This window comes from Aphis gossypii, chromosome X (assembly GCF_020184175.1).
Source record: "Aphis gossypii isolate Hap1 chromosome X, ASM2018417v2, whole genome shotgun sequence".
NCBI classification, from domain to species: domain Eukaryota; kingdom Metazoa; phylum Arthropoda; class Insecta; order Hemiptera; family Aphididae; genus Aphis; species Aphis gossypii.
Window position 1 is genome coordinate 21,120,775 of NC_065533.1, and position 13,173 is coordinate 21,133,947.

Consider the following 13,173-nt stretch of genomic DNA (forward strand, 5'->3'; position numbering starts at 1 on the left):
AAAATAAAAAAAATGCAAATTATTTGAACAACCTTTTCACAACAGTTGCAGGTTAAAATATTGATGTAAAATAATGTAAATCGATAAATCATATTCATATTATGAGTTCAAAATAGACCCGAAGTCAACTGTTTTAAAGCGTATATACCTAAAGAAGAAATTAAATAAATATATTCTGAGTAGTAGAGAAAACATATACAGTTGAGTCTCGATAACTCGAACCTTGGTAACTCGAAATCTTTATAACTTGAATTTGTTTTCGTCTCCATGGAATTCTTATGCACTCAATGCGATATCTGTAACTCGAAAAATATGTAAGTCGAATTAATTATTACCTCCCTTTAAAGAGACTCCACTGTATTCTATTTCTAACAAAATAAATGATATTTTGTTACAAAATTGCATTTCGTATACCTACCTATAGTACGATTCAAGTAAAAGCAACATAGTTTATTGTCTGAATTTGGTAAAAGCAGTGCTCTCTACGTGGTGTGCGATTTCAGATAGTGTATTGATCAACAAGGACCATAAACCACCGATAGCGAGCGGTGTTCGAAGTTGAACTGAAATAAAATCGGGCCGATGTTATGTGTGTATAATAATATTATAATATATACAGTGGTCGCCGAATGTAGCGATCACAGTTTTCGCATTCGTCTGAGAGTGTTATGATCACTAGGGCTGGGATTTTGATGCAAAGTCATCTTTTTTTCTGATATTTTAGAACGTTGCTCTGTAAGTATAAAATGTGTTTGAGTGATAGTGTGATACTGATTATTTTAAAGTAATCAATTTTTGACGATTTTAGTGCGTTTTCTTTGTTTTAGAGCATTTTTCATAATTTCGTTAAAAAAATTAAAACAAAACTTGTTGCTATTCACAAGAGACTTTCTGCAAACTGCAGACGGTACGAATAATAAATTATATATAGCACGACAAGTTATCATCGATAACAATTTATTTTATCATAGCTAGGCCTCGATAAGTATTACTGAATTAGTAACCAATTAGAACGTCCAGAACTAGACAAGTAACAAATACTATAAAAATAAAAAATAATATATACAATTTTTTTCCCAACTTTTAGACTATTAAAATTGTAATTTAAATGCATTTTTATAGTGCATTGTTTGAGTTTTTAAAATCATTTTTTGAATTTTTTTTAAGGGCATATTTGAGATATTTAGGACATTAAAATCCCAGCCCCAGTGATCACCACAATACGCGGCGACTTGAAATAGAGTCAACAGTTAAAAATCATTGTAAAAATAATTTTTTAATTATTTTACTTTTGTACAAAGCAATTAACTGATTATGTTAAATTAAAATATACATAATATATAATTCAAAACTTGGGTTCTTCCAAAAATACGGCGACATGCGCCTGTTTTATTGTTATACAGACCGTCATGATGAGCTCTAAGTTTTTCAACATAGACAAAGCGGTCTGGGCCTATTTCTGCAGCTCTTTTCAATAAATTAATCACGTTGTAATTTGTTCATTAAGAGGGTTACATTAGATTGAATTAGGTTCGTAAATTAATAATCGTTGTTCGTAAATCGAAATTGTCAGGGTTTTCCTCCTTCTAAGAACCTGAATGCAGCCACAAAAAATGCACTGATAACTGCTGTTTGTTCTGTATGAAAATTTGAAGTATCTCTCGTTAGGTAGGTGTTTATTTATTGACTAAAACTAAAACAACAAAAACGATTTTGTTAAAAATCGGTTGTTGTAAACTACCATTTTCTTAATTTTTTTCTAATTTTCCTTATCGTAATTGAGGAGAAACTTGTGATATACGCATTTATACAAAAACAATTAAAACTCTAATAAATACTCTTTTTATGATCGCTGTTAAACAGAAAAAAACAATCGATTATTGTATTTATTAAAAACAATAGTAATAACTAATGTTAGTTCCATACACCTGCAGTTCTCGATTATTCGATAAATCGATATCCCGATTAATATTCGGTATATCTACTGCAATCGAATTAATCGAACAGTTCTACGTTAAGATGAGGGCATTATAAGAAATAAACCGATCGTCTGGTTTTCATTAAGTCCTATATAGTTGTGCACTAAACTATATAGACTATAATAGTATAAATACATTAATACGGTTGTTTTTTTATTTTTGAAAATTCGTCCAATTATTAATAATTTTATTTGCATCATGGCAAATTTCATATATTTGATATCCATAATTTTGCTCAGAGCTTACTTAACTGAACAATTTGAGAAAGTAGATTTTTTATCACGCGAACGCATAAATAACATTAACAGTATCGCCAAGACATGGAAGGTAAGTAATAGTATTATAATATTTACAATTATCTGTATATATAAAACAGTAAGCTGATTGACTTATCTATAAACGCACATCTCAAACCATTGAACAAATTGTGCTGAAATTTGGCATACAGATAACTATTAAAGGTTAAGAGAGGTAAAAATTGAAAACTTTTTTTTTGTTAAATTAAGTATACATACTCTATACAACTAATAAACATTATCTATAAACATTATTTTGTGAAATTCAACCATTAAATGAGGGTTAAAAGGGTTGAAAAGTGCAAAAATAGAAAAAACCACCCAGCCGAAACCGCTGTATACATTTTTATACTTAACCCGACAACGACGAGTAATTCAGCTAGTTATTTTTATATAATATTTACAATAAATCAACACTTACACTAACTAAGTACTGATTTTACTAATTATCAGTACCATACGACACTGCAGGCTCTAGACTCTCTAAGGTTATGTGCAGTATGTATGGAATCCTATGAAAACATTTCAGAATGTAAAAAAAATATATTTTATTTTATAATTTTCAATTATACGATATCGCCATTGAGTAATATTATATTTAAAACGTAGTTTGGTAAAGTGAAGGTTTATATTATTAACAATTCAGTAGTCATGACATTTTATTAAATGAACATAATACAGATATACATAACTTAGTATTTGGTTGACGTTTTTGAACGAATTTATTTATTATAAAATAAGCTTGTGATTAATTAGAATATAATGCTTTATTTTTATACATATAGTCATATAGATATATAAGATAATATAAGTATAAATGTTCAAAATAATAAATTTAACTGAATATCAAAAATATCGACAATAATTAATAATAATAATAAAATAATAATTATAGGTATATAATTTATAAAATTATAAACAGTAATACTTATATGATATTTTCCGAATAGTTATAGCAGTTATAGGTGTAATCATTAATCAATTACTGTATAGTCTATAATTTTTGACCAAGTGTAACAACATCATATGACTTATAAACTTTAAGCATGTTCGTCAAAAAATTTAAAAACTCAATTCAAAGTTCTCCCAATTTTGAATTATAGAAACTTATTTTGTTGAAATTCTTTTTAATTTTAACGAAATTTGATACCTAAATGATCGAAATTATTTTTCTTTTAACACTTTCAGTTATTATATTGAAATACAAAAAATATAAATCATAGGAATTCAACATTTTTATTATTAGATACATTTACTTATGTATGTTATTATTCTACACACAAATTACATTTTAAATAATTCTAAAATATCTATTTAAATTTTAAAACACTGATATCTGTATTCAATTATGACCAAAATACGTTAATAAATTTGCAAGCGTTTTATTTTTAATATACCTAGGTACTGTTCACGTTGATCACAAATATATTCAACTTTCTTTTTATTTTCCTTTTATTTCAATGTATTAATTCTTTTGGAAATATTTGACAATTAAATCGAAATAATTATACTACGAATACATAAATATAAAGCACTTTTACATTATAAATAAAGTTGCTTAAAAAAAATTAAAAAGTATAGATCAAATCTCCAACTCAAAAACTATTACCTATTATTAAAGATACTCGTATATAAGTAGACATTTATGTTATTAAGTATATTATAAAATAATATTTCTATGTACCTACACTAACGTGATAAATTCATTAATTTATACACTAAAAATGTTATATCTGACATCTGTAAAAAAAAAAAAACGTTTAAAATAACAACAACTGATAATTAAACTACCTATTATTTTATTTTTATTTTTATAGGACTACTCCATTCCAAATTCATATTTGTATTAATTAATTATTAGTTAGTTATTACCTATTACATATAGGTACATAAAACCTACTAGTCTATAGTTATTTATTTTTTATTAGGCATGTACCTATAAGTACAATAAAAAAAAAAATTTCATCAAACTGGTTTTGTTCAAAATTTTCTCTTATTTTTATTAATTTATTAATTATTCTGCAAAGGATTAAGAATTTATCAGCTATACCAATTTTCTACCAGAAAATACTCTCAAAAATGAAGTATTTTTATCAATAAAAACACATACCATATAAATTATGTGTCAAGTTCTAAGTAACTTGAATTATATGATTGGAAGACAATTCTTATATAAATGATCGATCATTTAGAATTCGTTTGGAGAGTACAACATCTATATACCCGAATTGTAGAAGGAAATCAGATTTTACTTTTTCTGTAAATAGTAATTTATCATTGTATTTATTTTGTACTTCGAATAATATGCGATTGATACAAAATTAACTGAATAACATTTTCAAATTTCAATTATTATCTGCTTATAATATTTAATATTAAAATGATCTAAAATTTACATTATGTTACCTAAAAATAATAAGTACCTACCTATCACATATTTTATCTTCGAAATATATTAGTTGACAAATTAATGTTAATTTTTTTCCAACCATAAGCAATAAATATTTTTACAACTATGACATTAATGATATTGCGAATACTTAAGTTATTGAATTCGATATCTCATTAATTGTATTTTGACAATACGACTAGCAGGTGCACATTTTTGTGTACCAACTTATCTACAAAGATAATGTTTAATTATCACAAATGGTTTTTTTTTATGAACTATTATAAGTTAATAAATAATAACATTTCTAAATTAATTAGCCATATTTGATTGGGCGATTGAATTCTGATGATAAATAACTTACATATTCAACATCGTAAAAACAGTCATTAATATTCTGATATAGACAAATTGAGCGAATTTACCCAAAATGTAATCTGATTAGTCGAGTATTTATACCACCAAAAATATACTGGTTTAGACGAATAAGTATAAATAGGCTTATAAATAAATAAATTCAAATTTAGTAAAACGTTATGACCATTAGTAATCAAAAACAATGTAGGTAGATACATGGTAATTATGTAATTATTAATAATTAATAATAAACTTTACCTTTAAAAAATATATTGATGTTGTAATATTTTAATATAATAATATACAATAAAATAAAAAATAAATATAATATTACACTCAATAGTCAATACCTATAATTAAAAGTAACATCTACATTGTCTGCATCGAGTTATTCTATTACGCTTTCGCAGATAAATATATTTACAATTTACATTCTTCCAAACTTTAACCATCCATTAACTTAACCATTTTACAATAATAAATAGTCTTTGTGTTTTGTACAGGACTGCTACCGATTTCTTAAGATTTTTATACAACAGTTTTACTAATATTTTTACATTTTTTACATTTACAAATACACACTTACATTTATATGACGAATTTTATACTATGAATAATATTACAATGAAATTAATTTTTGGAGGATAATGAGAATCGCTTTCTCGTGGTGTCCTCTGAATAATGCTAAATGGTTCTCAAAAATATTATAAGAAAATTATATCTAAATTTTTATCCGGACGAGTTTACAATTAAATTATGTTTACCTGAAAAAAACACGGGCCGAGTTTACAATCGCCAGGCTACAAACGAATTTCGTCCCGAAATAAAAAATTTGATAAGCGGGTACACGAATGCGTCCGATTTTGTTTAAACGATGCATGAACGATAAATGTACTTAAAGCCTATAATAATTTTAGTTCGATTTCGATCGTGTTGTTGGTGTAAACGTTGGTATAACCTTTATTATCTGTTAAATAAAACTTAAACTCTAAAAACACTATAATATGACTACGGTGATTTTAAGCGAAAAAAATAAAACATTATTTAATATTGATGAATACAAATTTTGGTATCATAAAACATTAAAAAATGATATTCAACGTTAAAAACTGCTGTAAAAAGACGTGTAAGTCATACATTAAATTAAATAATGAAAATGAGATTATCAAACGTGCAAATGATCATAAACATATTAAAGATTCTGTTGAAGTATTTAATAGACAACAGTTGAGCAATAATTTAAAGCGAAAGGCTGTAGAAGAACTTTATGATAAACCATCAAAACTTATTCATGGAGCTTTATCAAAAGACATTCCAATACTGATTATTTATGATTTAATCTTAATTCGTAATAATATACACCACGCTCGGTCATCTACAATTCCAAAACTTCCTGACAACTTACCTGATTTACACAATGTTTTATTGAATGAAAATATACAGACAAACAGAGATGAAAATTTTTTATTAGTGAATGACAACGAAAATAATATAATCATTTTTTCAACAATTATTAATTAACATTTTTTAAATGAAGTTTTACAATATTTGTGGATGGAACTTTTAAAAATTGCCCAAAACTGTTTACACAATTTTTTATAGTCCATGGCTTGAAAAATAATAATTATATAACACTAGTATTTTTTTTACTTCCTAATAAAAATATAAATACTTATATAAAAGCATTTTCACATATAAAATCTGAATTTCTAAAAAATAATACAAATTTTTCACCTAAAATAATATTTGCTGATTTTGAAAAAGCAATCCACTCATCTTTGTTAATCGTGTGGCCATCAGTTCAAATGAAAGGATGCAGGTTGACGCGACCTGGTTTGACGGTAGCAAATGCGCAGGTCGGTCGCGACAAGCGACGTAGTAAAAGAAATGAAAAAAAGAAAAAAAAGAAAAACAACAACGTCACGTGAGATCTACGTTTTTATTTTTGCGCACGGAGCGCGTGATTGGCACAAAAAGAAAAAGAAGCAATGTTGGGAACACAACAAGATGTGTGATCACAAAAACACAACAAAAACGTGGCGGTTGCGTCGAACGATGAAATCGAAAATACAAAAATCGTGCGGAACGGTGCCCTGTCCGGTTCACGGGTTTTGCAAGAGAGCAAGATCACTGGCGTCCGGCGCGACTTGTCTTCCCGTCCCGCCTAGCCTTTGCGGCGTGGAGGGAGAGTCGACAGTGTCGCGTCGTTGTCATCCGTGGTGGTGGTTGATAAAGTCGTAGACCGGTCGCTGTGGTGCCTGTACTTTGTACCGGCAGCCGTTACGTACCGTGTCAAGGTTTCATTTAGGTCAAAGTTGGTGGAGGAAAATTCAAACGGTTGGTTTAAGTCAAGAATACAAAAAAAATTCAGAAATCAGTATTTTTTTAAAATATTTTTTGGTCTCCCATTTTTAAAACCAGATGAAGTGGAGGATTGTTTTACTGACGATATTGTATCCATTTTACCCGAAAATGAAAAAGTGCAGCAATTTTCCGATTATATATTAAATACTTACATAAAGCCTGATTGTGATTTCCCGTCTTCTGTATGGGCAATGTATTCATGTTCTATAATTCGAACTACGAATAGTTGTGAAGCCTTCCACTCCAAGTTTAACAGTATGTTTTACTCAGGCCAGCACACCCGAATATATTCCAATTTATAGATGTTTTAAAAAATGTACAAAAAGAAACTTATGTTAAACAACGAAGTATTCATGTAATTAAAAATAGACGGATGATGGTATGTGAAAAAGAAAATTATTTAAGACAAAATATGGCAAAATATGAAAGTGGCCAATTAACCCGTCTTGATTATATTAAGAAAGTATCATTCAAGTTTTTACCAATTTTTTAATTTTATAATTATAACTTTTTATATAATATATATATATATATATATTTTTTTTAACTTTTATATTATTATTAACCTATATATTTTATTTTACTTACATCTAATTGCATAACAATGATAAAAAACAATATTTTTAATCTACCGATAGTCGTAATTTGCTATCGACAGTCCTAAGTCTTTATGAAATGGGAAGAAAAATAATGTTTATACGTTAGGACACAATTCGTGTAGTTGTTAAATATGGTTGGAACGCAATTCATGTGCAGCGAATCGCCAATATCCAGATATTTTTACAATTAGAGACGTCTTTTGGAAAAATGGGATCCAGGTTATGTGAGTGTCATTACTTTTTTCATCACCCAAATGACCTAGGTACCGTATTATATCAAAATGCTCTCCAAAATTTACCGCCCCTAAAAATTATAAGAAAATGTAAGTTACATTATAGTATTATACTTCATTATCGGTTTAATTGATTTGCGATAGCCGATTACTCGATAACGACGTAAAATACAACAAAATACCTACGCTTGATTAATATTAGTACATTTTGGTAATTGTTGAAATGTTTAATGAAAAAAATTATTATTCGTGGATTATCCAAAGAATTTGCTTATATGTTGATGTCCTGTCACCCTATTTCGCGGATGATCGAATGTACACTGTACTTACTTTTATGATAAATACGTATTTATTCAATTTTTTGTTTTATTTAATTATCAAAACTTCACATTCAAAAATATAAGACTATAGAGATCAGTTTTCTGACATTTCACATCCTTTGGATTTTCATTTTTGGAGCAGCCCTGAAGTTAGACACCTAGCCATTTTATAATATCTGATTACAGGCTGGTGAAAATTTTGATCCGAATACGCCGAAAGAAGTGATTATAGGATTGATGGGTTCATCGGATTTAGTAATATTAGTAGATCACTTCAAGACCCGGTAAAAACCAGTGATCCATTATATGATAGGCTCAAAAAAATTTACGAGACATTTGACGCAAGAAAACACTGGAGCCACTGCAAAACAATGGGCGTAGTTCGCAATCAAGGAAGATGCGGTTCTTGTTGGGTAAATACACTTAATTATTATTCAAAAAACAGCTCTATAAAAATAAAAAATTTTTCAAAATAATATTTCTATTATAAATCGATCTGCAACAGGCTCTTAGCACCACAGGGGCATTCGCAGACAGACTTTGTGTGGCGACAAACGGAAAATACAATCAACTCGTGTCCGCCGAAGAGCTAGCGTTCTGCTGTCATACTTGTGGTTTTGGATGTAAAGGAGGTATCTCGATTGAAGCTTGGAAATATTTTAAAAAACATGGATTGGTGTCCGGAGGCAACTACAATACTCATGAAGTAATTTAACTCTAACTCTAACCTAACTTTCTCATCTTCCCAAAAAAAGGATAAATCCAATGTGAAATATCAATACATAAAAACTCGTATTAATTATTGATTAACATTTTTTTAACTTGCAACAAATAAATGATCATAATAAAATATATATCTAGTGCCTAGATTTCTTCATTAAAATTTTATATAACCGCAGTATAATTCACGCTTTAGAAAGACAGTAATGAGTAAAACACGGATTTTTATGCAATTGCATATTATTTTTTCTTTTTCACAGTTTTTGGATTTTTGTCATAAATATTTATGGATTATATAACTTGAAGATACTTACGAATTTTTTTTTGACATATTTCTGCATATTTAATGGTTATTACATATTTTTACAAAATTTAAATCGTACCTATTGCATATTAAACCATACATTTAAAAAAATAATGTATAAAATAATATTTTGTCAAGTAGAAATATTAAAAATAATTTTGTACGCATTAAACAATAACTGAAATAAAACTTAGACGAATAATCGATTACGATAAACTTTTGTGTTTACCTATAATTTTAATTGATTTTGCCTGTAGGTCTCAACCAGTTATCGACATAGCACTTAGTCAGTGGCGAATTTAAGGAGGGTGCCAGAGAGGCCTGCCCCCCATGGTCATATTATAATATAATTTAAAATACCATTATACTAATATAAGTATTTTTATAAAAATATATACTTATGTAAAAAAATATTGTCCCCCCCACCAAACAATATTCTAGGTCCGCCACTGCACTTACTTACGTCGTTTGTCGTGTAGTTCGTTAAATGTGAATATGCCGAAAATAAATAGTTCAATTTGCAACAAAATCGAGAATGGATTTCATTGAAAAACAAAGACATCCTTGTGGAAAATGTAGTGTTTGTGATTTAAAAAATTCATTAAGTTATTCAGAAAATTCCCTACATTTTTTTCACCAAGTATATACGTAATTAATTATTTGTTAAAAAACTATTTATTTTTTACTATTAATAAATATTTAATTTAAAATTAATAAAAATTCTTGCATATTTGTTGCATAATTTCATAATTATTACTGCATATTATGTATGGCATATTTCGATGCTTTTTAGTGCATACAAATTCGAGCCCTAGTGATAAATAATATTACGGTTAATTAATTGGTTGATTTATTTTACTGGTTACCTATAGTTGTTCATACCTTATTCTTGTGAGTTAGCATTTTAACTATTTGTAATTTAAATATCAAACTGGCAAACTGCTCGAACGAATTAACCTAATTAAAGTTTTATAAAAAGCCACGGCCCACCCTGCGCTCTTTGCCCATGATCATTATTGCATTATATAGGGATGTCAACCGTACCAAGTTCCACCTTGTTTTCACGGTCATAAACGAAATGGTTCGTGTTCACTCGTCAGAAAAGAAACCAATCATAAATGCCACAAAAAGTGTTACGGCAACACAACTATCGATTATAAAAGTGATCACGTAAAAAGTAAGTCTACAGCATAGATAATAATTATATATCTAGTATTCTGAAGTGATTGATATAATATTGCGATGTTCATTATTATTCATATACTTAATCATAATAATCATACATTAAAACCGATTGACAATTATTACAAAATCGAATTTTATAATTACAGCTAAAGACGCGTATTTCCTTTCATACGAATCTATGCAAAAGGACGTGCAAACTTACGGGCCAATCGAAGCATCATTTAAAGTATACGATGACTTTTTTCATTACAAAAGTGGTTAGTTAAGAAGGACAGTCAATCATATATTCTATAGAACAAAATATAAATATTATAAAATTAATATGTCTTATGATTTTTATGTGTTATTTGCAACAGGAGTTTACCATAAAACCGAAGGCGCAGTACATACAAGAAATCATGCAGTGAAGTTGATTGGCTGGGGAGTCGAGAACGGAGTGAAATATTGGTTATTAGTCAACTCCTGGGGAACCGAATGGGGAGATCATGGACTTTTTAAAATTAGAAGAGGCACAAATGAATGCGGAATCGAAGAAAGTTCTACGGCAGGTGTACCTCTTGTCTAATATGTTATATTCTTATATTTTACAAATAACATTTTTTAATTATGCATTGAATAAATAAATAAAGTTATGCATTTTAATTAGTGTTGCATTTATATATTTTACTCTGAATATATGCAGATTGCAGACAAATACACAATTATTTGGCTTGTGCTCGTCATATTAGTTTAATACTTTAAAACGGATAGTTCGTAATTCGTTCAAAACCGAACTTAGAATATATCCATGAAAAAAATACTCGTAGACTATTGTCCATCAACAGTTCAAAATGTGAAATATGTACAAGTAGCTATACTATAATGATAATAAATTATTATTTATTAGTTTATTACGCACTCTTGTATTCAATTACTATAAGTATAATCGTATTGATAATATTGAAAAAGAAATCGTTAAAAAAAGACCCTACGAATCATGCCTAAACACATTACAGATGTACGTTAAAATATTAATTTTTCTTACTATTTAGCACAAATATTAGAGTCTTCATTCAAAAAAAAAAATAAATATATAGATCAGCAATTGCAGATTGCAAGTAAGCGATTCAGCGATCTGCATAATATACCAATGTAGATACGTATATGAGATTATCATGTTTTTTTTTGTTAATTATTTTCCATCAACTATTAATAGTATTACTTTTGAGCATTTCTAATTTAATAAACAAATAAAAATATATTATATTTTAAATGCCGAGTTGAATAGAAGCACCAAAGAACTTTAATATATTATTTATAAAAAAAAAAATAATTTACTAAAATAATATGTAAAAATGTAAAATAAAATATAATAGTATACCCATTACCCATGTACATTTTATCATTGATTAAGAATTATATACTAGTTAAAATCGAAGATTTTACGTAAATATTTTGTATAAGATACCTATTTTAATCACATCCAACATTAATTATATATATGTATATGATAATTTAGCAAAGTTGATTTACACATACAGGGGGTCTTCAAACTTTATTATTAAGCCACATAAGATAATAAAAGGTCTTAGCGAGCCAAAATTTATGAAAACATAAGTGCACGATGACTTTGGGTAGGTATTACACATATTTTTAAATTATTTATTTACCATCTTTTGAGGATGTCGGTTAAAATATGTTTAAAGGACGTAGTTTGAAGATTCCTGTGTAAGTGTATTAAGTATTTGCTTAACAATAATATAACATAATTTATGAATTAAATTTAAAATATTTAATTCAATATTTTGTATATATTATATTACATTTACTTTATGTTGCATGGTATAAATCAAAAAATTACATTTAAAATATTTACATCCAAATGGATAATAAAGCAACGCTAGAGCTCACGTTTTCTTGTGTTGATACATAATACAATATAAAAAAGCGGGTAAGCGGGTACCGCTCTGCTGTACATTGGCGCTGTGTGGATCATTATTTTATATTATAGGAGTGTTAAATTTAAATCCAATGATATAGTTATCATTGTATACAAAAAACAATTCTGAACGAAGATGATTTGTCAGCCTAGGATATAATTTCCAGTGGATGGTGAAAAAGGTAGTTTATGTTTTAATGGCCTGAATACACCAAATTTAAGTTCTTTAATAATTATTGTAAGCTAAAATTTTGGAAAATCTCGTTTTAAACTTTTAACTTTTAGCTACATTTACAAAAAATTTTATGAATTATAGGTACCTACAAAATGATTTGCAAATATTCATGATTTTAACGAATCTTTGTCAATATTAAACTTCAAATGCTAATAAAAAAAAATTGTGCTTATGTATTCTTATAATTTTTAATCACTATAAGAATAACTTATGAGAAACTTTGTATTAAATGTTCAAGTATTTTGACTCGGCTAAAAAAATTTTATTGACACTT

The 13,173-nt window shown here is 27.6% G+C and overlaps 1 long non-coding RNA gene and 1 pseudogene across 1 annotated transcript; one reads left to right on the plus strand and one right to left on the minus strand.

The window, feature by feature from the left end:
* Positions 1–140: 140 nt before the first annotated feature.
* Positions 141–2,914, minus strand: LOC126552937 (uncharacterized). Its single transcript, XR_007606406.1, has 3 exons — positions 2,697–2,914; positions 419–1,693; positions 141–296 (listed from the first exon to the last, which is right to left on the minus strand). It is a non-coding gene; the product is annotated as an uncharacterized LOC126552937 (long non-coding RNA).
* On the plus strand, positions 2,027–11,388 carry LOC114130417 (cathepsin B-like; annotated as a pseudogene).
* The last annotated feature ends 1,785 nt before the right edge of the window (positions 11,389–13,173 follow it).